The sequence below is a fragment of the Macrotis lagotis genome, chromosome 1, assembly GCF_037893015.1.
Source record: "Macrotis lagotis isolate mMagLag1 chromosome 1, bilby.v1.9.chrom.fasta, whole genome shotgun sequence".
Lineage (NCBI taxonomy): Eukaryota > Metazoa > Chordata > Mammalia > Peramelemorphia > Peramelidae > Macrotis > Macrotis lagotis.
The window spans coordinates 696,424,358-696,448,222 of NC_133658.1; the positions used below are offsets into that span (position 1 = coordinate 696,424,358).

The 23,865-nt window shown below is 35.7% G+C and overlaps 1 protein-coding gene and 1 non-coding gene across 2 annotated transcripts in view; both read right to left on the minus strand.

The window, feature by feature from the left end:
- Positions 1-23,865, minus strand: part of B3GALT1 (beta-1,3-galactosyltransferase 1) — an 802,587-nt gene that overhangs the window by 242,347 nt on the left and 536,375 nt on the right. The window lies entirely within an intron of this gene.
- On the minus strand, positions 17,081-17,183 carry LOC141510549 (U6 spliceosomal RNA). The gene has a single exon (XR_012475017.1). It is a non-coding gene; the product is annotated as a U6 spliceosomal RNA (small nuclear RNA).

The following is a 23,865-nucleotide window of genomic DNA, read 5'->3' on the forward strand; positions in this document are numbered from 1 at the left end:
AGCAGAGTACCCAGCATAGCAGGTATTTAGTACACAATAAGTCCTTAATAAATCTCTTCAAGGCTCAACTCAAATTATGACTTAATAAGGAAACCAATCCTGATTTTTCTGGTTAGAAGATAATGCCTCATTTCTTTATTTTTTAATCACTCAAACAAATTTATTAAGCACAAATGTGTTCTAGGAATGTTGTTGACCTGCCCTCAAGAAGCTTATATTCCAACATTTACATATATATATATATATATGTATATGTATATGTAAAAAGCATACAAAGAAAATAGATGTTTATTCTTGGTGTTGCCAAAGAAATTAGGATGCTACCAATAAATTTCTTCTGGTTTTCATACAGAGCTCTCCTAGGGTTTTATCCTTGATTTCTAACTTTTTTGAGTTTCTTTTTGCCAATTTATATATTTACTAATTTTCCATCAACATTTTCTTAATTTAAAATATTTCCATCTTGTGTCATAGTTTCTTCAACATATGTTTAATTTCCCTCCTCCAATATAATAAAAGTTCTTTGAGTGTAAGAACCTAGAGAAGCAGCTGTAATGTAGTGGATAAAGTGTTAGATTTGGTATCTTGCAGAGCTGGATTCAAATTTAGCCTAAGATACTTAACTGTGTGAGTCTGGGAAAGTCATTCTGAGCCTCAGTTTCCTCATCTGTAAAACAAGGGAGTTAGATTCAATGAACCTACCAAGATCAGTTACAATTCTTAATCTATGATCCTATAATTTTGTAATTAAAAATTTTTTATCTCTAGTCACAGGACAGTGTCTTACACATAATAGAAGTTTAACATCTTATAATGCATTGAAATAGAATGCATGCTAACATAGTGCCCATGGGAGTCAAAGGATCATGGTTTAAAGAAATCATATCTTTTGTGGTATTAAAATATTTATATCTACCCCAAAGTGTTTATATAACATTAAAATAATTTAAGAAGCATCCCCAAAATTTATTTTGGTGCTCTTTGTGAGCAGAATACTGTTAGGGTCTAAAGAAGATATTTTTGTTGTTTAGTTGTTTTATCAGTTGTATATGATGTTTTGTGACCCCATTTGATTCTTTTTTCCCCTCAAAGATATTGGAGTAGTTGGTCATTTCCTTCTTCAGTTTCAGCTTATAGATGAGGAACTGAGACAAACAGGATTAAGTGACTTGCTCAGGGTTACTCAGCTTGTAAGTATTTGAAGGCCAGAATTGAGCTCATGAAGATAGATGAATCTTCCTGATTCCAGGCCAGGACTCTATACACTGTGTCATCTAGCTGCCAGAGAAGACATATCATTTAGCTAAGATTGGTCCTTAATTTCATGTGTCTAGTAGGGAGAGTAACTAATGAACTAGGTAGTCACATGGACTAACTGCAATAATTTTTCCTGAAATAATGAATTTTAGTATTAATAATAGTCAGTCTGATCTTATGAAGATATATATAGTTAGGTAGGTAGTTGGATGGATAGAATTTTTAATAGATGACAGATGTCTAAATGAATGGATAGATGGGTAAAAAGATGAATAGATGTATGTATGTATGTATAATAATTGGTTATAAATAGAAGAAGAAAGAGAAAAAGAAAGAACATTTATTAATATGCCAGGCACTGCTATCTATAGCAATTTCCATATCAGAGATTTTGACATTTATATCCTGTCTTATTTTATGCTTTACTTTTAGCTTGATAAACAAGGCTAGACTGTAAACTCATTGAATGCTAGCCTGTCTTATATTTCTGTTGCATCCTCCAGTGTTTAACTCTAATCACTGTTAGATTTAATTGAACATCCTCTTCCTCTGATCCACAGCTGAGCAATCAGGCTATTATAAGACTTTGGAGGAAAGCCCTTTGTGAATTTATCCCTGAATGGGAAATTCCATCTCCTTACTCCCTTGATAATTAACAGAGGTGGATTTTGTTTTCCAGTTCAAGCCAATAAGCATTTATAAAGTATGCATTAGGTCCAAGGTATTATGCTGAATTCTGGGAGCCACAAAGAAAGAAATGAAAAACAATCCCTGCCCTCAAGGAGAATAGATTCTACTGGGGACTTTCTGGGGACAGAGCAACAGTGCCTGCCAATCTATTTGAATCTTGTAAAAACAGGAATCTTTTAAACATCTGCCTTTATCAAAGGAATGTCTCCCATTCATCTATACTCTGCCTGGAGAAATTTCCAAATGATACTCTACCTAGATTAAGATAGTCTTCTGATTCCAAATTCCACCATTGTTTATTGTGAAGAATAAACATTAGTTTCCAACTGCTGATGTTGGCTCTTTCCCACCCACTATTACCCTACACCTCATAATGTCCTACTCTATAATTAAAAGAAATCCTTTCATTTTAGTCCTTTTCATTTCATGTTCTTTGCATCTTTTCTACAACTCAATGAGACTGAACTTCCCCTGGACAACTCTACCTCTCTAACCATTTTTTAAATACAGGGTGTTTATTCTCTTATCATACTCAAATTTTAGTGGTCCCATTGAAGATTTGAAATTCTCCCTTTCCATAACCACTTTGAGACTCTCCCTAGATCATAATTATCAGGCATTCTCTTCCTATTTTTGCTGTTGTTCAGTTATTTTTCAGTCATGTTTGACACTTTGGGACCCCTTTAGGAGTTTTCTTGGCAAAGATTTTGGGGCATTTTGTCATTTACTTCTCCAGCTCTTTTTATAGAGGAGGAAAGTGAGGCTAACTTGCCCAAGGTCACACAGCTAGTAAATGACTGAGACCAGATTTGAACTCATGAAGATGAGTCTTCTTAACTTTAGGCCCAGTGCTCCATGTACTTATAGTATCAGCAACTGCTCCTTTTAGGTTCACTTGATTCAGATTTAGATTCACTTGATTTAGGTTCACTGAATTCAGATCCTGGTGACTACTAGGTATTGCAGCCTCACTCTAGAACGTTCTCTTTTCTTTTCAAAACGTTCAGTCCCTGATTCAGAATCTTTCTCTCCATTCCAACTCCTGCCCCTTACATTAGGGAACTTCAAAATATATATTGTTTAGATACACATAGTAATGGTCATAGCCTTGATCTTTGCTTTCACCAGAAAGTATTACACATCTATTTTCTTTCTTTCTTTTTAAAATTTTTGCAAGGCATCAGTCACAAAGCTAGGTAATTAAGTGTCTGAGGCCAGATTTGAACTCAGGTCCTCCTGACTCCAGGGCCAGTCCTCTATCCACTCTGCCATCTAGCTGCCTCCATTTTCAAGAACTCTGAAATTCCAATATTTCTAAATTGTTTTATCATTCTACCTCTCTCTCTCTCTCTTTTTATGATTCCTAAACCTATTCTTCCTCCTCACTGTGACTTTGACTACATCCCTCAAGACCATTATCTCTATTGAGATAATGGGGAATGAGGTTCAAATTTATACTATCACTATGCTCTACTATTTAATTTCTTGCTCCATTGTTCTGTCATTACTTATACCAAACCTCAATTATTCCTCCCTCCTCCCTCTACTGCTCCTACTCATTTGCTCCTGAAAAAAGGTCATAGAAAGATGCAAAATTATGATGAATGGATTTACTACAAATTTATATTATCTAATCTTAACTTGGCCTTTAAGGAAGCAAGATAATTGTTTTTAGTTGTTTGGTTGTGTCCAAATCTTCATAGCCCTATTTGGGATTCTCTTGGCAAAGATACTGGAGTGTTTTGTCATTTTCTTTTCCAGCTCATTTTAAAGATGAGGAAACTGAGGCAAACTGGGTAAAGTGACTTGTCCACAGTCTAGCAAGGATCTGAGACTGATTTGAAGTCAGATTTTTTTGACTCCAAGCCCAGTGTTCCAGACACCGTGCCACCTAGCTGCCCTAGGTAATACTTTTATTACTCCTTATCTGTTTGTCTTTCCCATTTACCAAAGTAGTTGTTCCAGTTTCTCTTTTTCCCTTAAGCATACTTAAGTCCCTCTTCCTCTTTTCTCAGCTCAAGACCACATTTCCCACTTGGTCAAAAAACAGACACTATTCTCCATAAGATACTATTGATTTCCTTTTCTTATCAACTCACAATCTTACAGCTTTCTTCCCCACTGTCTTCTCCTTTACTCTCTGAGGATGAATTGATCCTTTTCTTTGACCTGACTATTGCAATAGCATCATAATTGCTCTTCTTGTCTCAAGACCTTACACAGTTTGACTGATGGTAGTTGCCAGACCTTTCAGTCCAGAGATTGACAAGGACAGTTTGATAAGTCAGTAGGAAAAGTCTGTCTCATGGAGTGGGGGTAAGAATGGAGCACAGTCCGGCTCAGATCTCACCAGACCTCATTAGATCAGGAGCAGATTTCAGAAGTCACTGAATCACATTGGAAGCTACTTTTAAAGCTCTCAGCCCACAGACAGAAGGGGATTGGAAGGAAATTATTAGGTGCCTCTTTGCTATCACCTGAGGCAGGACTCTCGCATTTCCTCATACTCAGATCTGGGTCACAGTCTTGGATCCCAGCCCCAGGAAAAAGGAACAGAAGTACAATAGAGCTTACTGCCCAAGTGGTACAAGAACCCCCTTCACATCTCCAAGGCAGAAAGGAATGCTTGTGGTCACTCACAGACCAGAGTACAGGCAAGAAGAATGAAACAAACATCTCCTTAGATCATAACATCTTAGAAGAATTGAAAACTTGCAGAACCTTAGAAGTAGTTCTGAAAACAGCTGCAAGAAACTCCAAAAGCTTGGGACAGTGTACCCTTCACCCCAGAAGCATAGATCAACCTTAACAGAGAGTTAAAATCAAGTCATAGGTTGGGGAAATGAGCAAACTGAAAAAAGAAATTGTTCATAGAATGTTACTATGGTCATAAGGAAGATCAAAATATATATTCACAAGAAGATAACAAAGTCAAAGCTTCTATATTCAAAGCCTACAAGAAAAACATGAATTTGTTTCAGGTCCATGGAAGAGCTCAAAAAGGGTTTTGAAAATTAAGTGAGGTAGATGAAAAATTAAGAAAAGACATGAGAGTAATGTGGGAAAGTTATGAAAACTGAGTCAGCAGCTTAATAAAGGAGACACAAAAATTTGAAGAAAATAACAAAAAATAAAATAAATAACAGACTGGGCCAACTGGGGGAAAAGGTCCAAAAAGTGAATGAGGAAAAGAATACTTTAAAATATCACATTGCCCAGATGGAAAAGGTGATACAAAAGTTCAATGAAGAAAATAATTCCTGAAGTATAGAACTGAGTAAAGGGAAGTTAATGACTTTGTGAGAAATCAAGGAAGAATAAAACAAAACCAAAAGAATGAAAAACTGGAAGAACATGTGAAATATCTCATTGGAAAAAGAACTAGGAGAGATAATTTTAAAATTATTGAACTTCTTGAAAAGCCATGATTAAAAAAGAGCCTAGACATCATTTTCTAAGAAATTATCAAGAAAAACTGCCCTGATATTCTGTAAGCAGAGGGTAAAATAGAAACTGAAAAATTCACTGATCACTTCCTGAAAGAGATCCCAAAATGAACATTTCCAGGAATAATATAGCGAAAAGTAGAAAATATTGCAAGCAGTTATTGTCAGGAAAGCACATGATTTAGTAGCTTCTACATTAAGGGATCACATGACTCAGAATATGATATTGCAGAAGGCAATAGAACTTGGGTGATATGGACAATTCATATGAATGTTTTTATTTTTTAGGGCATTTAGAAGTAGCATGGGTAGGTAATAAATGTGAAGGGATAATATATTAAAAAGATGGAGTTAAAGACTGAGAGAGGAATGTACTGGGAGGAAGAAAAAGGAGGTAGAATGGAATAAATTATTTCACCTAAGAAAGGTAAGGAAACATTTTTTGCAGTGTAGCGGAAGAGAGGGGAGGTGAAGGTGAGTAGGTAAGTCAGAGGGAATAACATATACACTCAATTGGGTATAGAAACTTTATCTTTCCCTAGAGGAAAGTAGGAGGAGAAAGGAATGGGAGAAAGGTTGGTGGCAGGAGATGGTTCAACAGAGAGAAAATTGTAGGAAGGGGTACACAGATGAAAAACACTTTTGAGGAGGAATAGGATGAAAGAAAAGAGAGAATAGAATAAACAGGAGTGGGGGAATAGAATGAAGGAAAATAGAGTTAGCAATAGTTACTGTGGGAAAAATATTGAAACAAAGTTTTTCTGATAAAGACCTTGTTTCTCAAAGATCTTTTATAAAAATAAGAGCCATTGTCCAATTGATAAATGATCAAAACATATGAACAGTTTTCAGATAAGGTTATCAATGTTCTCTGTGGCCATTTTAAAATAAAATGTCCTAATTCAATATTGTTTGGAAAAATACAGATTAGAATAATTCTGAGTTATCACCTTATACCTATTAAATTGGCTAATAGGACAGAGAGAAAGTGACAAATGTTGGAGGGGATGTAGGGAAAATGAAACATTAGTACATTATTGGAAGATTTGTGAAACGATTCAACAATTCTGTTGAGCAATTTGGAGTTATGCCCAAAGGGCTATAAAACTATGCCTATCCTTTGACCTAGCAATGATTCTACCAATTTTATATACTAGAAGAGATGAAAAGCAGGAAGGAAAAGAACCTATATGCATAAAGATCTTTATAGCAGTTCTTTTCTGGTATCAAGGAACTGGAAATTGAGGGAATATCTACCAGTTGGGCAATAGCTGAACAAATTATAGCATGTGATTATGATGGAATATTATTCTTTTATAAGAAATGATGAATTGGATGCTCTTGGTAATAACTGGAAAGACTTACATGAACAGATGCAACGGAAAATGTAATACACAAAGTAACACAATATTGTGGGCTGATCTGTGAGAGACCTACCTTTTCTCAGCAATGCTGTGACCCAAGACAACTCTGAAGAACTTAGGATAAGGAATACTATCCACTCCCAAAGACAGAGTTGATGGTGTATGAATACAGATTGAAGTATACTTTTTTTCCTTCATTTTTCATGAGGTTTCCCTTTTTTTTGGGGGGGGGGTAAGTTTACTTTTGTAACATGACTATCGTGATAATATTTTGCATGACATCACATTTTTAACTTATGTCAAATAACTTGCTCTCTCACTGAGGGGGAATGAGGCGGAAAGAAGGAAGGGAATTTGGAATTCAAAGTTTAAAAAAATGAAGGGTAAAACTTGTTTTTAACATGTAACTGGAAAAAATAAAATAAGTGAAAAAGAAAAGACTCCACACTTCAGTCAGTTTTATGCACAGTTGCAAGGGTAATTTTCCTAAAGTGAAGGTCTTACTATGTTATCTCAATTCTTTTATATTTTTGTAAGGCAAATGGGGTTAAGTGGCTTGCCCAAGGTCACACAGCTAGATAATTATTAAGTGTCTGAGGCCACATTTGAACTCAGGTACTCCTGACTCCAGGGCCAGTGCTCTATCCATTGTGCCACCTAGCCACCCCTTACTATGTTATCTCATTCCTCAGTTACCTCAAGTATCAAACACAATTTCCCTTAGGATAAATGCAAACTCCTTTCTTTGGTGTTTACAGATCTTCACAACCTTGACTCCTCTTATCCTTTCTGGGATTTTTATGCATCATGTCCAGTCCAGACTGGACTTTGATCCATTCCATACTGGCTTCCTCATTATTTCTCATAGATAATGCTACATCTCTGAGAATCTCTGTTTCTCTGCACAGGCTAGCTCTTATGATTAGATTGTTTTGACCTCATATGTCCTTAGAATTTCTAGCCTATTTCAAGACCTAACTCAAATACCATCTTCAGTTGGAAACTTTTTCTATACTTAGTTTCCAATTCTTCTATTCTAAGGTTATCTTATACCTAAAAGGTATAAATGTAGGAACCTTTCTTAGTAGATGCCTATATCTTTACTATACTTGTATTTTCTATATGTGTTATCTTTCCCATTTGAATGTAAGCTCCTTGAGGGAGGGCTATTTTTACTTTGTCTTTGTATCCATGGTACCTAATTACAATGTCTGGAAATACAGTCATTAATACTTGAAAAATTTTGAGATTAATTGTGCAGGGGCAATTAGTTCATGCAGTAGATAAGAGAACTGAGATTAGAATCAGGAAGATGCATCTTCATATATTCAAATCTGATCTCAGACATTTAATAGCCTTGTGACCTGGAGTAATCTGTCATTTGTGATCAGATGGCTCAGATAATCCAATCTGGGAATTGGAAGAATGAAGACATGGAATTGTGCCACCCATACAAATAACTGAGACAATTATGGACAAGAGATGTGCCATCAGTGTTTACATATTGGATCTGGTATTGAGAAATTTGGTAACTGCTAAAATAATGGAGTTTTACTACATAAGATGATGAGGAAAAGAATTCCTATGAATAGATGAGGAAAACACTCTGATCTACAAAAGGTGAAATGTGCATAAAGACAAGAAAATAAAGAGTAGATGCTAGACACTTATCCCTCCTTGCCTCAATTTTTCTTACTTGTAAAATGAGCTGGAGAGGAAATGGAAAATATCCTCACTAAGAAAACCTCAAATTAGAGTCACAGAGTCAGATGCAGCTAGCTGAAATGACTGATTGTACAATCAAATGGACTTGCATGATATTCACTAATTTGAGGAGAATTCACTAATGACAGAATAGCTCACAAAAGCATTCTAACAGGAGATAGCACATGAACTGAGGCTTGAAGAAAGCTCGGGTTTATTAGAATTGCATGTGTGGATGGAGTATACTTCAGAAACATGGTCTGTAGAGCTATATGGTTACCTTACTTTGGTGGAGTAAGGTAAAATGTCAGATACAGGGAAGTGTAAATAGGCTGGAAAAGGTGTGTTGAGGAGAGTGACAGGTAATAAAACCTGCTGGACAGCTAGGATGTAGCTAGATTATTAAGAGCTTTAAATGCCAAGCTGTGCAACTTGTAGTTTGTCCTACAGTCAACAGAGTCTTATGGCTCTCAAGGGTATGCTGAGTGCTAGAGATATGGAAGAAGAAAGTTAAGCTGTATATTTCCCCAGAAAGTATTTTTTTTTTCTTGCGACTGCATCACTGAACTGGAAGTTCTGTTCTTCATTGAATAGTATCATTTTATTGGTCCAAAAATGGGTCAAAGAATGAGCTAAATTCTATTCACTACTTCTATAAGTTAGGCATTGGGGAAATGACATTCCCAGGCTACAAAGGAAGCATCTCCTATATGCAATATACACTATATACTTTATCAGGACCTGTAATTATATTAGGTAGTATCTATTTGCAAACACGCAAAATTTAGTCAGTCTAATTTGTCATAACCCACCAATAGTAAAGCAGTCAGTAAACCTGTATTAAGTTTATTAAGTTTCCACTATTTGCCAGGCACAAGTTTGGAGAATTCACCCCAATTATTCACATGGTCTTTTTTGTGTCCTACTTGTGGTAGGGCATTCTGAACTTGTATTGGTATGATCAGCCACAATCAGATACCCTAACTTGACTCTCACATAGTGATGTTATTTTGATCCTCTTTGAGAATGAAGGACAAGGTCCACCATTTGCCAGACACTGTGCTATGCATTAGTTGGGAACTGAATGTGGGATTGACTAGTTGTAAAGCATAGTTATTTTCAGTCCCACATTCAGTTCATCCTGGTGATGGAGACACAACCTAACATTTTGAGAGTCTAATGATACTCACATCAAATTTCTTCCTTGATAAAAAATGGCCCTTAGAAGCAATAGTTTGGAAACTACATAGAGACCTGGGCAGATGTTTTTTCTTCCAATTGCTGAAATTTTAATTTACAGAATGATTCCTAAGAAGTCTGAGAGAGTTAATGCTACTTCCAAAAGAGGTCTCTACTCTTCCTTCTCTTTACCCTCCCTTTCCACTAAGTCCTGATGTGGAAGGAACTTGGTCAATGCCCATTAGTTATTTTAGACATCACTCTAGGGGCTTGACAAAATGAAAAAGAGTTGTGTGTCTTTGAGACTAGGCAGAAAATCCCACTAAGCTTTTTTTGTCCTGCATTAGAGGAATAAGACAGTGGCTTTTTTTCTTTTCAGGTTTGAATTAAAAGTCTATCTATTTTATTAAGCTTTTTATAAATTGTTTCAGCATCATCTCTAGTCCTATTTGAAGCCCAATCCAGGTGTAGGCATCTGATACAAAAAAACCTTTACAGAGGCCTCCAATTGCTGGTACCTCTTTCTTCTTGAAATTGCTTTGTATATTCTATGCATTTATGCATATTTAATCTTTCTTCCTATTAAAATACAAGCTCCTTAGGGATAGAATTATTCCATTTTTACCTCTGTGTCTCCTACACTAATCCCAGGCTTCCCTGCATATAGTAGGTGCTCAATAATTATATCTATCTATACATATGTATATATAAATATATACTTATACATATATACATATACATATATATATATATATATATATATACACACATATACATACAATAAATTGACTTTAGGAAAAGTGGATCCCAAATTCTTTTAGTCTTGGTATATTAATTCCTTCTATGGTCCTGGTGATGAATGAATATGTTAACACTGAAAAATAAAGATCCATTTCATGATTAAAAACAAAACTTCAGAATTTAAGTATTTTTATATTTTTTTCTTCATTGTAACTAATTAAATATGAATTTAAGAAAATTACAGAAAGATCAGAATACACTGGACCTAGGAAAAACAATGACATTGATCAGATCTGGATATGTGATGCAACAGTCCAAGAAGTGTTGTCTCTATTAGTTATCTTGGACTTCTCAGTTAATGCATGTAAAACTTATAAAATTGGCAATCACTGAATATGTACTGAAGGAATATGAACTTGCAGTTCATATTTGGAAAGATGCTTTTAATAGTCATTATTATAAAGTGGACATGGTCTCAGTTGAGTGAGAGGAAGTGCCAAGATTCCTGCATCAACATGCAAATAACAAGCATTTGGTAATCATTCAGAAGTATTGGTATTGGCAGCTGAGAACTGAAAATGGAATGTCTTGATCAGAGAATTTCCACACTATTTTCTTTTCCCATGTTGGGAAGGAGTAAGTTTGCAATGTCTATAGAGTCTCACTTGACCTTATCCACAAATGAACCAAAGTTCTTCCATGCTCCACTTGCCTGCTTCTTAACAGCATGCCTCTTAAAATACAGGTCAGGTTTCTGTTAAAGGATTCATCAGCATTCCCACTAATCATAAAGTGAACAGCAGCACACACAGTACAGGAGGGCAAAGCAGCATCTAGAGACCGCTTCCTGCAATAAATTCCAGCTTTTGCAACCTTATTATGATTTTGGAGCCATCATAAGAAGAGAAAACACTAAATACTTGAGTGGCAAAAACAAAAATCCTCTTCTGGAAGATGATGCATAAACTTCAAATCCAACCTGCCAAGTAGAATTAATATGTTTACAAAACTAAGTTGATTGATAAATACACAGCATTCTCTCACCAGGGGATTGGATGGTTTGATGATATAGGATGACACAGTTCAATATACTAGTCTTTTTTAATTTTTTAAGTATTTATTAGGCACCTAAGGAACACATTGGATAATGTTCAGAACATCAAGTCAGAAAGATATGAATTCAAATCCTGACTCAAATATTTTTAGCTCTGTGATTGTTAACAAGCCATGTCATCTTTTTTTTTGGTCTCAATTTCCTCATCTATAAGGTAGAGATAGTAATAGTACCTGTCGTTCTGGCTGCTTAGAAGTCCCAAATGAGATACATTCCTAAAAGAGCTATCTAAAAGCATCACTATAATATTATTAGGAGAAATCTCCGTCAATTAAGAGAAACTTGACTGGAAAAAATTGTGCTTTTTTAATTTAGGTAGCAAAAGAATAAGAGTAGTTTTATCTCTAGGGATAGTAGGGATCAACCTTGACAGTTTTCCATTTCACAGGAGCCCTAGGCAAACCACCTTCTTAAAAGGACTTAACAGTGACATCCTCACCAGCTAAAACAAAAAAAATTAAAGCTGATATTGCTATTAAACCTTGCTATTGAAACACACCTGGAACCAAAGGAAATAGTCAACTAAAACAATAGTGAAGACTGTGCACCCACGGGAGCTGTCTGATTTACCCCCAAAAGCTAACATGAGACAAGAAGCAGCATGTTTAAGATGAGAAGTCCAAGGCACTAATAGCTCACATTTATCAAGCAAGCACTTTAACATTTGCGAAACCCTTTACAAATATCACTTCATTGGACAGATTATCTCCATACATTATCTTTATTCTACTGAAAACTATTATTTTTTATCCTTTATTTTTTCCTGTCCTAGCAAAATGTATGGACATATTTGAAGATCCATATTTATAGGTACATACTTCTCTATGTCCCTGTTCTTTACTTCCATTAGAATAGGATAAGTTTATGTTTCCCCTTTATATGCTCAGTTACCAGGCACATACTCAGTGTTTAGTAAATACTTACTTATTGATTGGCCAGAGGTTTCTCCCATATTTTAGAGGAACATGAGATCTACGAATGATACCCAGATATTTTATGATATGGGAATAGAAACATTTGACACAAATGATATTAAAACTCTTTTGGTTTCTAGATTGGTTTTTGCCATATTTATTGCAGTGCAATTTGTACTAATGGAGCTTTCCTTTTATTGGTCATCTGCCAGGAGGTTTCAGTCTAATTAAATCACCCTACAGTTTTGACATTGTAGCTTAGAGTTAAAGAAATACTTAAAAGCAATTTTGACAAAGTAAAAAATAAACACATGCAAAAATACAAAGATTAAACAAAAGCATAAAAACAAAGAACTAATAAAACACCACAGAGACAACAGTTTTTCTAATCAAAAATATTATCTCAGTTGTGAACTTTTCATTGTCCTGAGTCACCTCTGGTTTCCAACTCTGATTTGCTTCTCTGGCTTTCCCAATTGCAATCAAGAACTAATGAAATCAACAATTAAATAATAGTGAGAATAACTAGGGGAGGGAGAAGAGAAGAAACTATTCATTCCCTGTTCAAGATGTGAGTTTGGGGGGACTATTACATTAATAAGCAGAATTTGTATTTTTCAAACACTTTAATGTTTACAAAGCCCTTGTTGAGGTGTTAAGTTGCTGGTAAGAGAGAATGTATGTCTCCCCAACATAGTTGTTCAGGTGTTCAAAGAGCTGTCCTGGGCTATGATCTATGTCCATATTATTGACTGCCAGATAGTATAGCCAAATTACTCTGCCCACCATCACATTATGTAAGCTTTTAGACATAAGATCCTATTGGGCAATGGGGACATCACCTGCAAGACTCTGGGGTCATCTTCAACTTATTTGAGAACAGAAAGTACTGAAATTCACCTCTCAACTGGACATCCTTAAAGGAAATACTAAAACAGGGTCCTGAAGTATTTAATATAAGGAATCCCTTTGTGATCCATTTGTATTTGAAACCAAAATGCTGAGATTCACGAATAGTAAATATTGTTATAGTCTTGGTATAATGTGATTGGAAACACATCTGTAACACCTAAGACAGCCCTCAGGAATGGGTTGAACTAGGAGAACATGAAGGCATGGATTGTAGCCCAACCCCTAACAGTGATATGCCAATTGGTCTGGTATATTTTGGATGTATCAAGGGAAGGGAAGGTCACTCATTGTTCCTTCTAAATACATACCTAGTTAGAGAGTTTCCTAAACTTTCCGACACTGAAGACTTGGCCTAATTACTGACTCTATTAGCCTCATGTACCTGTTCCTCTAGTACTTCCTGGTCCTTATCCCCTTAAACAGGTACTTTCTGGACAAGGATTCTGAATCTACCCAAAATTGACTTTTTGACATTTTTTCTAAGAAGAGGACAGTGTTTTATTCCTCCTACAGACTTTCTCTCCTTTTCTCTCAGTCAACTCTACAGGGTCAAGAATATGTGAAGAGCTGGAATCATTGTCACAGTTACTGAGACAATTATAGGGGCAATGTGCAACTTAAGAATGAATTTACTAACATCTTTTTTCCCTAGGATGCCTAGCAAGACACCAACATCATTCATATATTAGGATGGTTATTTTGACAAAGGAAAACACTGGTCAAAATGATACTTGAGCTATGAAAAATATGTTTCCTGTGGGTCCTCTGTTTTAGTCCAGAAACTGAGTGGTCACACAGAAGGCAAAGGGATCTTTGAGGCCATGGAAAGGGAGAAAGACTCAGAGAGCAGTTTTGGAAGAACATTTTTCCATCCCTGTTCCCTTTTCCTTCACCTAAGGGATTTAAAAAAGGTATCATATGAACTAAATGAATGAAAGTCTCTGTTTCATTCAAAATGACTTCTATGAACTCCTTCAGGATTTAACTCAAATCCTACCTTTTGCAAGAGACTTTCCTTCTTGGCTCTTACTCTTTAGAGTTCTGCATGTGGGGGTCTCTGAGGTGGCACAATGGACAGGGAACTGGCCCTGAAGTCAAGAGGACCTGAGTTCAAATGTGCCCTCAGGCACTTGAAATTTACTAGCTGTCTGACCTTGGGCAAGTTGCTTGACTCTGTCTCGCATCCAGGACCATCTCCAGTTGTCCTGATTCATATCTGACCACTGGACCCACTGGAGGAGAAAGTGAGGCTGGTTACATTGCACAGCACTTCCTCATTCTAATCCAATTTATGTGCATGTCATGGCATCGTTCTCCTGATGTCATGGTTTTCTTTGAGAATGAAGGACAAATAACAGCTGTGAGGTTACTGACAATGACATCCATAGACCTCTATGGAAGGGCTGTAGCTCCCACTAGACTCACTTAGCAACTACCATGGCCATAGCTACACCAGTTTCATATCCTAACCCACATCTGGGATTCTTTATATCACCATCACCATATTTTTCACAAAAGACCAGGATATATTTGGACAGTCTGTGAATGGAAGAGGGTTCCAGCTAGAGGTACCTTTCAATTGCAACCCCTATAAAGTCAGAATCATTAAGTGAGTTGGTTAAGGTCCCATATTTTATAATCATTAAAGTCAGGATGTGAATGTTGAAAATTATTCAGAAATGATTAAGAAAACTAAAATTAGCTGCTACTTAATAATTCCTTTATGCCTTTGATTTTACTTACTTTCATTTTACTTGCTAGCTTTCTAGACCCTGGGTAAATCACTTGATCTGCTTGCCTCAGTTTCCTCAACTATAAAATGGGGATAACTATATATATATATATATATATATATATAAAACAAGGTTGTTATGAAAATCAAATGTGATAATATTTATAAATAAACAATATTGTATCTGGTACATAGTAGGTACTATATCAAAATGCTTATTTCTTTCTTTTCCAATTATTATATCACTTTCCTACTTTAAAACTACCAGTAGCTACTTAATATCTATAGGAAAAAATGCAAACTTCTCTGTTGGGTTTTTAAAGTCCTCTACAATCTAGCATCAACTACCTTTCCAGGATTATTGCACATGCTACGCTTTCATGTGTTGTGTAACATAACATGAAAGGTATAGAGTTAGTAGTGACCTCAGAAGCCATCAAGTTCAATCTTCTATGTATTACAGAGAAGTGAGATCAAGGGAGGCTATGTGACTTACCCAGAGTAACAGAGGCAGTGGGCATCAGAGGAAGGGATTTGAACTTGGGTTCTCCCTCCAGAGTAATGATCCTTATTCTGTACCAAGAATTTCTAGTTTTTTTCAAAGCACAGCTGAAATACTACCTTCTTGAAGTCTTTTCTTATCCCCATAGCTACTAGAGTCTCCCCTCTGAAAATTTATCGTGTTTTTTCTTGGATATTTTATATTTACTCAAACATATGCATGTTGTTTCCTCTGATATAATTCATTCAAACTTGTTCATCCAGTGAGTGTTTCTCATGGTTTTTTTTTTGGCCCCAGAGTCTATACACTACTTGTTTCATTTCTTTGTTATTGTTCAGTCATTTCAGTTGTGTCCAACCCTTTGTGACCCCATTTGGGGTTTTCTTGGCAGAGGCACTAGAGTGCTTTATTATTTCCTTCTCTGGCTCATTTTATATATGAGGAAATTGAGGCAAACAGGGTTAAGTGACTTGCCCAGGGTCATACAGTTAATAAGCATATGAGGTCTGATTTGAACTCAGGAAGATGAATCTTCTTGACTCCAACTCTCAGACTCTATCCAATGAGCCATCTAGCTGGTCTATTTGATACATAATAAACACTCAATAAAAGCTTGTAGATTTATTAATTGATCAATCTGTTTTGATTAAGCATCCTTCCCAGGACAACTATTCTAAATGGGACAGCAAGGTGGTACAGTGGATAGAACCCGAATTCAAATTTGACCTCAGACACTTGACACTAGCTTGTTGTGTGACTTTGGACACTTCAGTCTGATTGCCTCACATTCAGGGTCATTTCCAGTCATCCTGATTCATATCTGGCCATTGGACTCAGATGGTTCTGGAGGAGAAAATGAGGCTGGTGTCTTAGCCCAGCATCCCCACACTCAAATGCAATGTATGTGCATTTCATTGCATCACCTTCCTGAAGGACAAACATCATCATCATCATTCTAAACTTTCCTAACTTTCCTTGGGTTTTATCTCTCAGCATTTTTACTTGTTCAAAACTCAGGAAAAGGTCATAACCCTTACCTAATTGAAAAAATTTCTCACTTAGAAACCTCTGTAAATCTCTATTTATATATTGATTCTATTTATCTTTTGTTCTTAGGGGCAATGTCTCTCTTTTTCAGAAATAACTATACCCCTATACTTATTCTGTACTCAAATTCCAGGGCTTTGCTTCTATCATTATATGTATCCTCATCATCTTCTCATTCTCTATTTTCTCTTGGCTCCTTCATCTCTACCTTCAAACATGAACATTTGTCCCTCATATTATAAATATTTCAATTCATCTCCCTACCACTATATTGTTCCATTTTAAAATTTCCTTTTCTAGATAAATTTCTCAAATCAAGTGCTTTATATAGAGCACTTCACTTACCTAAACTGTCATTTTATTCCTTAGCCATGGTACTGTAACTAGTTTCTCAAGAATTTCTTTTATCCAATCAAGTGGTTGTTCTTTTAGTTTTTAATCACTTTGATTTTATTACAGTAGTTAAAACTTGTTTGGGAAAAATATGAAATGTTTCAGAATTTGTGTGTCATCTGTGTGCAGTGACATGCTAATTTTCTCTGTATCAGTCCAATTTTAGTATGTGTCTTGCCAAAGAAAGCACTCATTATAGCATTTGAACATTTTAGCTCATCTTTCCACAATGGAACCTTTTACATATTTTGATTCTGTGGCATTTCCCAATTCTCATTTTCTTCCCACTTTTCTGATTTCCATCATCCTTTTTGCTCTGATCCATTTTTCCCTTCCAGTCCCCAACTGTGGGCAATACTACAGAGTCAGACTTTGTTCCATATTCTTCCCTGCTCCACCCTCCATACCTTTTTTCTCTTAATTTGGTTCCTTCTTATGGCTCTTTATGATGATTCCTAAATAAGTAATTATAGTCTTTATTCTCACCTAAAGAGGATTTATCTTTACTTTGAAATTCATGTGTAGTAACCACTTAGAATAATAAACTTTAGAATTGGAAGGTTCTGTAGAATTTTTTTAGTATAACCTTCTACACTGTAAAAAGGCAATATCAGTGCCTCTATCCACCTGCCTCAAGTCTCTCCCTGCTCCAGTCTATTTCTATTCAATCACTAAAATAAATACAGGTCTGATCATGTAACCCCTTCCTCAATAAACTCCAGAGGCTTCCTATTGCCTCCAGGACAAACAAATAAAATAATGCTCTATTTGAATACTGATATTAAAAAATGTTCAACAACAGGACCAAGGACAGATCCCTGGAGGTACTCCACTCATTCTCTGCCTGAGATTCTTTATCTGTTGTCTGTGAACTCCCTTTCTGGAACAAAACAGAGAACAAAGGAATAGTAGTCTTGAGAACTAGTCCTAGTTCCTGAACTTATCAATCCACTGATAGCACTTGCTTAACTGTTTGGATTTTCCATTCTCCTATCTGCTATCAGGTAGGGTAGTTTGTTCTTAGGCTGAAAAAATTAAATTGTGTCTTTCTCTTGGTTCATACAGGACTTTGATGCAGTACTCACCACCTCTTAATCTCTCTCTCTCTCTCTCTCTCTCTCTCTCTCTCTCTCTCTCTCTCTCTCTCTCTCCCCCCCCTTCTCTCTCTCAAGAATCTTCAATCTCTGGGCGGCTAGGTGGCGCAGTGGATAATAGAGCACTTGTCCTGGAGTCAGGAGTACCTGAGTTCAAATCTGACCTCAGACACTTCATTGCCTAGATGTGTGGCTTTGGGAAAGCCATTTAACCCCATTTGCCTTGCAAAAATATATAAAAAAAAGAACCTGCAATCTTCAATCACTGTTTGTTTCTGCATATTTGTCTGAGAACATTTTAAGATCTACATTTTCTTTTTTAAATTTATTTTTAAAAAACGCAAAAAGAAGAAAAAAAAACAATGCCATGTTCACAGCAGAATGAGAGAATTCAATATAATGCAATAAAGTTCCACTTCAAGAAAACCTATATAATAAATACTACAGAGTGTGTTCAAAGATGTCCATCTTTTGTTCATTTCCTTGTAGGTTTTCTTTTGCTAACTGTTGTGCCCTGTTTACTATTTTTTCCTCTTTCTATCCCTACCCCTAAGAAGGCTACAATTAAGGATGGATGGATATCTATCTATCTATCTATCTATCTATCTATCTATCTATCTATCTATCATCTATATGTAAATATATGTATACATACACATACACACATATAATTTTTTAATATTGTATCTGTTTCCATTTATAGGTGAATCCATCCAAATTCACATTCTAAGTTATAATTACTGGTTATTTTCTTCCTATTTTCCTAACCATCTTTCTCACCCTATTCTTATCCTTCCTCATTCCTTTGCTTTATTTCTACCCATTGTCTTGTCCTCCTATTCCTTAACCCACAACAGCTCCAAGAATTCCTTCCTTATCCTCTCCCCCTCCTTATACCCTTAACCCCTTTTTTCTGTCTGAATCTAGAATTTATACCCTTCCAAATGAATAATTTATTCCTTCTTTATTCCATTCCCATTAATCTACAACCCATTCCTTCACCCTCTATCTCTTTACCCTCCTTATATCTTTACCTTCTTATTGCTTTCTGAATTCAAAAGACTTATATAGTCTTTCTAGATATATATATATATATATATATATATATATATATGTATTGTTCCCTCTTTAACTCATTCCCCATGAGAGTAGAATTCCAGAAACAGCAATCTTTCCCCCACCCCCATCTAATTCCTCTGTATCAGTTCTTTCTCTTGCACCTCATTTGTATGAGAAACTTGTTGTTTTTATCTTTTCCTATACCACTTTACTTTTTATAATTATAGTCTTTCAATTATGTTTTACATTTCCACATATTAAAAAGTAAACAATTTGTCCTTATTGATTCCCTTGTGAATTAATTATTCTTTGATGCTTATCTTATTTTTCTCTTGGACCTTGTATATCATATTTTCTATTGAGTTCAAGTCTTTTTTATGACAAAATCCTGAATGTCTGGCAATTCACTGAATTTCCTATTATTTTTGGTTTAGGACTATACTTAACTTTATTGGGTATGATATTTTTTGCTGCAATCCCAATATTTTTGTTCTTTGTTGATCCAAGATCTGTGGTCTTTTAACATAGTTGCTGCTAGGTCTTGTCTAATTCTAATTGTGGTTCCTCTCTATTTGAATTGTTTTTTCTTCTTGTTGCTTATAATATTTTCTCTTAATTTGGTTGTTTTGGAATTTGGCTATGATATTCCTGTAGTTTTTCCTCTTATGATCTCTTTCAGATGATGATTGGAGGATTTTTTATTTCTACTTTCCCCCTCTTATTCTAATTCTTCAGGACATCTTTCTTTTTCTTTTCTTTTTTCCAGTTACGTGCAAAGATAGTTTTCAACATTCATTCTTTTGCAAGCTTTTGCATTTCACATTTTTCTACCACCCTCTCTTTCCTATCCACTTCCCAGGGCAGTGAGCAACCTGATCTGTTGTACAGGTTGCCCACATGTGGGCAGCTAGGTGGCACAGTGGATAGAGCACTGAACTTGGAGTCAGGAGGACAAGAGTTCAAATCTAGCCTCAAACACTTGACACTTATTAGCTATGTGACCATGGACAAGTCACTTAACCCTCTCCATCTCACATCCAGGGCCATCTCCAGTCATCCTGACTCATATTTGCCCATTGAACCAAATGGTTCAAGAGAAGAAAGTGAGGCTGGTAACTTAGCATAGCACCCTCTTACTCCAATTCTTGTGCATGTCATGACATCACATCCTCTGATATCATGGTCTTCTCCAAGGTAAAGGACATATTGTACACGTACAATTGTGTTTCAGATATTTTCATATTAGTCATGTTGTGAAAGAAGAAGTATATCAGCAGAGATTCCCCCATTCTTCCCTTGCCCAGATGCCTGACTCCTCCCATTGTCTGAGAAATGAAAATTCCTATTGCTGAGACTACCTCCCAATTCAGTGGCTTTAAGAGTTTGCAGCTTGCTTGTGGTTTCAGGGAACCAGCCTAGAGGTAATTACACTTCACTCAGGAAGACTCTCTGTCCTGGGATCTTTCTTCTGATCATCTCCCATTTTCCCAGGATGAACACTATTTTGCCCTATTATTTTTTACCACTCTACTACACCCTGAGGTGTCCTTTTGTCTTGTCTGCAGAGAAAATCTGGAAAGGCTGAAATTTTCTGACCCATGCTGCTATCTTCTCAGAATCTCCCCTTCTTTCCTCTTTCTTAAAAAAGTGAAGCATCCCTTTTTTCCCCTTGTACTGCTATATTTCTTGAAAACATTGCCTATAGCGAATGTCTTCATTCTCAGCATCCACCCTCTCCTGTGTCTGTCAATATGATTGCCATGCCTATAGTTTTACCAAAACTAGTCTTTCTAAATTCACCAATGGCAAAAGGCAAATTATCCTACCTAGGCTAAATGGAAAATTCAATGATATTTTAATAACTCTCTTGTTTCTACATTATCTACATTTCTACATTATCAACCCCTCTTCTTATAGAGTGCAATCTCTGTCCTTGGCTTCAAAGGCACCACAGTCTTAGTTTTCCCCCCTGTTTTTTTAAGTCTTTCAACTTTATTTCCTCCATATCACCATAATGTAGACCTTTCCAAATGGTCTGAGCTTGGCATTCATCTTTTTTTTCAATCTTTTATGCTTCCTCTTCGATCAATGAATCAATAAACATACATTTATTAAATAATTTCTATGTTCCACTAGGTATGTTACAAGGTTTTCAGATATAAAGAAGGAAAAAGAAGTCCCTATCCTAGAAATACCTACCCTAACCTAGGTAATTTAATATTTGTGTAGATAAATGCCTAAGCACACAAATGTTGATAGGTATACAAATAGTGAGATTAATTCACCCTTAAAGATTAAACTGAACAACTGACTAAAAAACTTACTTTATCCAGCATAGAATGGTAGAGGAGAGTTTCATATTGTTGTTGAGGCAGAATTAATGTTTTTACCTGACTCATTCTCTAGCAGACATATTAATAAACACATATTAACCTAAAATATAGAAAAAATACATAATCCACTAACTAAAGAAAGCAATGTTTTTTTTTAGAAAATTAGTAGAATAAGCACTTTATTTCATTCTTCTATGAGCTAATCAAATCTTCTGCATTAACTGTAGTGGATATTAAATAGGAAATATCTTTATCATTAATGGGTTCTAAAGACAGTTATACTTGTTACTAGCTTGAAATTAAAAGTAGAATAATTAAATATTTCTATCATTAATTTGATAATGTATTGTGCTCAAAAATGTAAATCAAAAGGTCTCTAATATTCTCTTGAAAAAATATCTTTCCATCAATAAAGTTATTTGAATAGCTAAAATGTAGATGCTAACAAATGTCCATTGTTATGAAGTAAACAAGCATTTATTAAGGACTGTGTTCCAAGCACTGGGCACCAAGGTTACAAAGAAAGGAAAAAAAGATCATCTCTGCCAGAGCAAACATTTTAATGGGGAAGACAACATGAAAATACCTATGGGCAGCCAGGTGGAGTAATAGATAGAGTGTTGGACCTCAAGCCAAGAAGATACATCTTCCTGAGTTCAAATTTGACCTCAGGGACTTATTACCTATATGACTTTAAGCAAGTTACTTAACCCTGTTTGCTTCAATTTCTTCATTTGTAAAATGAATTAGAGAAGGAAATGACAAACCACACTAGTATTTTTGCCAAGATAACCTCAAATGAGGTAACAATGAGTTGGACATGATTGAACAACAAGAATGACATATATGATATGATAAAGATATGATTTTCATGATTAGTTTTTAAAAAAATTTTAATACTAATTTTTATCTGTTATGACTGTATTTTGATTTGAACCCTGGGTAAACAAATGTTTTTGAGTCTAATAAATATCTAAATTTTATAAGTTTTTCAAATCATATTAGAAGAGTAAATTCAGCCAGTAACCACTGTTGTATACTAATGGCCCTAGCCAAAACAAGGAGGTATTCCTCAAACAAATCTATATATAACAGAAAGCTACATAGAAACACAATTCATGGTTGATGGCTTTTTCCCTCACTCTACACTTTAGAAGTTATTTATTCTTTAGTATCTGCACCTATACTGTCAAATACTGACAGAAATTCACCTTTCTCCAAAGCATAAATACTGGGAAGTATGAAGAAGTTCCAAAATTTACTACGAAGGGACCCTACTCAAATATGCTGTAGACTATTTTAGTCTTACAGCTTCTGTTTTCCTTTTTTATAATGGAACAATCCCTCAGTTATCCAGTGTAAGTCATCACTTTCAAAAAAATGCCAACTCAATGCCTGAATGTCTTATCTTTCTTCTCTTTTCTGATGGTTTTCTTCTTTCCAATTACATGCTTGAGGCAGAGTGCACAAAAGCACATTCTTCTCTCTTCCTATCATAGTGCTTTAGCTTTGGATGCCCTAAAATTTTGAGAAAAATACATGTACAGGAAAATTGAAAAAAAGTTTTCTAATACTGGGAGAAAAATTGTTCAAATATATTTGTAAGATTAAAAGAACTATGGGTGTGGGCTGCCAGAATACTTAAGTATTTCCTCCTGGGCCACTCAAAAAGAAAATCACGCCTGGGAGGAATTCATTCTATTCAGTGGTTATTTCATCTATTTCTTAGGTGTTTTTGTCATTAGGAGTTTTTTTTTTCCCCTCAGAGGCTATTTGCATTTCCAGTTAGGAGTTAGGTGTTATTCAGGGTTAGCATTCTGGCCTGATGTCAACCTCATTCCTCTTTTAGCTAGTCCCTCTAACATTCTACTAAGAATCAGTTTTTAAGTCTGGAAACCATCCTCATTTGGATGGCTTAAATATAGTTGACATTAGCTTTCTTGTGATTGTCTACTGATGTGGTAGAATAGTCAAGAATATTATAGACACAAATTCATTGCCTTTTTGCCACTTCTCCCCAACCCCTAATGCAGCCACATGGAGAGGTGACTGAACAGAGAGAAGAATGCCATGAGAAGAATGGGGAGTAAGTAGAAGTAGCACCTTTCACAATATTCCAGTTGAGTTGAGTGAGAAATTGATTACACTGACATTTTTCTGGGAGCTTCAATTAACCAGATTCTTAAAGAAACCCAGAGAGGGAAGGGACCTGGTATATGAGTGAGCAAGTGGGCCATACATGAGGAAGATGGGTCTGTACTAAACTCTGGGCTGAGAGAACCCGTGTAGATACATCTCTTTGGTTTTCATTGAAGTGGTCAATGATTGCAGTTCCTTCTTGTACTTTATTCTTGGTTCATGTTCCTGTGCTCTTTCTGATCCCA